A 5000-nucleotide genomic window follows, 5' to 3' on the forward strand; every position below is an offset into this window, starting at 1 on the left:
TTGTTTAATCCATACTGTTTAATCCATACTGTTTAATCCATATTGTTTAATCCATACTGTTTAATCCATATTGTTTAATCCATACTGTTTAATCCATATTGTTTAATCCATACTGTTTAATCCATACTGTTTAATCCATACTGTTTAATCCATACTGTTTAATCCATATTGTTTAATCCATACTGTTTAATCCATATTGTTTAATCCATATTGTTTAATCCATATTGTTTAATCCATACTGTTTAATCCATATTTTGTAATCGTATCCATACTGTTTAATCCATATTGTTTAATCCATATTGTTTAATCCATACTGTTTAATCCATACTGTTTAATCCATATTGTTTAATCCATACTGTTTAATCCATATTGTTTAATCCATACTGTTTAATCCATATTGTTTAATCCATATTGTTTAATCCATATTGTTTAATCCATACTGTTTAATCCATACTGTTTAATCCATATTGTTTAATCCATATTGTTTAATCCATACTGTTTAATCCATATTGTTTAATCCATATTGTTTAATCCTATCCATATTGTTTAATCCATACTGTTTAATCCATATTGTTTAATCCATACTGTTTAATCCATACTGTTTAATCCATATTGTTTAATCCATATTGTTTAATCCATATAGTTTAATCCATATTGTTTAATCCATATTGTTTAATCCATATTGTTTAATCCATACTGTTTAATCCATATTGTTTAATCCATATTGTTTAATCCATATTGTTTAATCCTATCCATATTGTTTTATTCAAATTCTTTAATCCACATTGTTTGATCCACATTGTTTAATCCATATTGTTTAATCCACATTGTTTAATCCATATTGTTTAATCCATATTGTTTAATCCATACTGTTTAATCCATATTGTTTAATCCATATTGTTTAATCCATATTGTTTAATCCATACTGTTTAATCCATATTGTTTAATCCATATTGTTTAATCCATACTGTTTAATCCATATTGTTTAATCCATATTGTTTAATCCTATCCATATTGTTTTATTCAAATTCTTTAATCCATATTGTTTAATCCATACTGTTTAATCCATACTGTTTAATCCATATTGTTTAATCCATATTGTTTAATCCATATTGTTTAATCCATATTGTTTAATCCATATTGTTTAATCCATACTGTTTAATCCATATTGTTTAATCCATACTGTTTAATCCATACTGTTTAATCCATACTGTTTAATCCATATTGTTTTATCCATACTGTTTAATCCATACTGTTTAATCCATATTGTTTAATCCATATTGTTTTATCCATACTGTTTAATCCATATTGTTTAATCCATACTGTTTAATCCATATTGTTTAATCCATATTGTTTAATCCATACTGTTTAATCCATATTGTTTAATCCATATTGTTTAATCCATATTGTTTAATCCATATTTTTTAATCCATACTGTTTAATCCATACTGTTTAATCCATACTGTTTAATCCATATTGTTTAATCCATATTATTTAATCCATATTGTTTAATCCATACTGTTTAATCCATATTGTTTAATCCATATTGTTTAATCCATACTGTTTAATCCATATTGTTTAATCCATACTGTTTAATCCATATTGTTTAATCCATACTGTTTAATCCATACTGTTTAATCCATACTGTTTAATCCATATTGTTTAATCCATACTGTTTAATCCATATTGTTTAATCCATATTGTTTAATCCATATTGTTTAATCCATACTATTTAATCCATATTGTTTAATCCATATTGTTTAATCCATATTGTTTAATCCATATTGTTTAATCCATACTGTTTAATCCATACTGTTTAATCCATACTGTTTAATCCATATTGTTTAATCCATACTGTTTAATCCATACTGTTTAATCCATATTGTTTAATCCATATTGTTTAATCCATACTGTTTAATCCATACTGTTTAATCCATATTGTTTAATCCATACTGTTTAATCCATATTGTTAATCCATACTGTTTAATCCATATTGTTTAATCCATACTGTTTAATCCATATTGTTTAATCCATACTGTTTAATCCATATTGTTTAATCCATATTGTTTAATCCATATTGTTTAATCCATACTGTTTAATCCATATTGTTTAATCCATACTGTTTAATCCATACTGTTTAATCCATACTGTTTAATCCATACTGTTTAATCCATACTGTTTAATCCATATTGTTTAATCCATACTGTTTAATCCATATTGTTTAATCCATACTGTTTAATCCATATTGTTTAATCCATATTGTTTAATCCATATAGTTTAATCCATATTGTTTAATCCATATTGTTTAATCCATATTGTTTAATCCATATTGTTTAATCCATATTGTTTAATCCATACTGTTTAATCCATATTGTTTAATCCATATTGTTTAATCCATATTGTTTAATCCATACTGTTTAATCCATACTGTTTAATCCATATTGTTTAATCCATACTGTTTAATCCATATTGTTTAATCCATATTGTTTAATCCATACTGTTTAATCCATATTGTTTAATCCATATTGTTTAATCCATATTGTTTAATCCATATTGTTTAATCCATATTGTTTAATCCATACTGTTTAATCCATATTGTTTAATCCATACTGTTTAATCCATACTGTTTAATCCATACTGTGTAATCCATACTGTGTAATCCATATTGTTTAATCCATACTGTTTAATCCATATTGTTTAATCCATACTGTTTAATCCATACTGTGTAATCCATACTGTGTAATCCATATTGTTTAATCCATACTGTTTAATCCATATTGTTTAATCCATACTGTGTAATCCATATTGTTTAATCCATATTGTTTAATCCATATTGTTTAATCCATATTGTTTAATCCATATTGTTTAATCCATATTGTTTAATCCATATTGTTTAATCCATACTGTTTAATCCATATGGTTTAATCCATACTGTTTAATCCATACTGTTTAATCCATACTGTTTAATCCATATTGTTTAATCCATATTGTTTAATCCATACTGTGTAATCGTATCCATATTGTTTAATCCATAATAGAGGTCGACCGATTAATCAGAATGGCCACTTCATTTGGGCCGATTTCAAGTTTTCATAACATTCGGAAATCGGTATTTTTGGGCGATTTGGCCGGTTTTTTTTTTACACCTTTTTTTAACTAGGCAAGTCAGTTAAGAACAAATTCTTATTTATAACGGCGGACTGGGAACAGTGGGTTAACTGCCTTGTTCAGGGGCAGAACTACAGATTTGTACCTTGTCAGCTCCGGGATTCAATCTTGCAACCTTACAGTTAACAAGTCCAACGCTCTAACCACCTGATTACATTGCACTCCACGAGGAGGAGTGCACACAGGCACGCACACAGGCACGCACACAGGCACGCACACAGGCACGCACACAGGCACACACACAGGCACACAGGCACGCACACAGGCACACAGGCACGCACACAGGCACGCACACAGGCACGCACACAGGCACGCACACAGACCTGTCGAAGGAGTGGAACTGCATTGGGTGTGTCTTGAGGGCGGGATCAGGGTGGTAGGGGGTGGGGCCAACTTCATGTCCCGCATCCCCACCGTCCAGGGGCGCGGCCACAAGGCTCTTCAGAATCTCCTACATGACCGAGAGAATCAATGATCAATAAAATGTACTGATTGACAGCAAGGACAGAAGAAAGAGGGAGAGAGATGTATAGTGAGAGAATAATACCAAAATATATGCTTGCTTTATCGACTTCCAAAAAGCATTTGATTCTATTTGGCATACAGAACTGTTCTACAAAGTTATTGAAAGTGGTGTGGGGGGTAAAACATATGAGATAAGTAAATCAATGTATACTGGCAATAGGTGCAGCATTAAAATTGGTAAGAAAATAACAGAATTCTATAACCAAGGGCGGAGCTTTCACCAGGGTTGTAATCTGAACCCTGCACTCTTCAATATTTACATCAACGAATTGGCCACTATTCTAGAAAAATCCTCAGCCCCTGGTGTTAGTCTCCACAGTTCAGAGGTTAAATGCCTGCTCTTCGCAGATGAACTATGCCTGCTGTCACCCACAGCTCATGGCCTACAGCAGAGCCTGGACCTGCTAGAGCAGTACTGCCAGACATGGGCCCTGGCAGTAAACCCCAAAAAGACAAAAATAGTGATTTTCCAGAGAAGATCCACAGGGAAGCCTCAGGAAAAGACCTCTCTGATGAGAGTAGGCTACCCGTCCTGTTGGGGGAGGACGCAGAGAGCTGTGTGTTGGCAGCGCACTACATTGCTGCCTGACATAAGATGAGGGACAGTGTCTGACAGACCAACCAACCTGCACATGTCCTCTACTGTACAACTTATTGTTGTTGTTGAATGTGTTGGTTATTTTGACCCTTGGTTATTGTTGTTACTGTTGTCCCATTGACAATTTGATTCTCATTTTTATTTATTTTTATATTGTAAATATCCAAAATAAGCTTTATGGCTATATGTACATTGTTACGTCATGCCAATAAAGCAAATTGAATTGAATTGACTAGAGAGAGAGAAAGACAGAGAGAGAGAGAGAGACAGAGAGAGACCGAGAGAGACAGAGAGAGACAGAGAGAGACAGAGAGAGAGAGAGAGAGAGAGAGAGAGAGAGACAGAGAGAGACAGAGAGAGACAGAGAGAGACAGAGAGACAGAGATAGAGAGAGAGAGAGAGACAGAGAGAGACAGAGAGAGACACAGAGAGAGACAGAGAGAGAGAGAGAGACAGAGAGACAGAGAGAGACAGAGAGACAGAGAGACAGAGAGACAGAGAGACAGAGAGACAGAGAGACAGAGACAGAGAGAGACCAGAGAGAGAGACAGAGATAGAGAGACACAGAGAGAGAGAGAGAGAGAGAGAGACAGAGAGAGACAGAGAGAGACAGAGAGAGACAGAGAGACAGAGAGAGAGAGAGAGAGAGAGAGAGACAGAGAGAGAGAGAGAGAGAGAGAGAGAGTTGCTAAAATAAATGATTGTCCCT

The 5000-nt window shown here is 33.1% G+C and overlaps 1 pseudogene; it reads right to left on the reverse strand.

Moving 5' to 3' along the window:
- Positions 1-5000, reverse strand: part of LOC118378693 (neurobeachin-like) — a 257394-nt pseudogene that overhangs the window by 73273 nt on the left and 179121 nt on the right.

The sequence above is a fragment of the Oncorhynchus keta genome, chromosome 11, assembly GCF_023373465.1.
Source record: "Oncorhynchus keta strain PuntledgeMale-10-30-2019 chromosome 11, Oket_V2, whole genome shotgun sequence".
Lineage (NCBI taxonomy): Eukaryota > Metazoa > Chordata > Actinopteri > Salmoniformes > Salmonidae > Oncorhynchus > Oncorhynchus keta.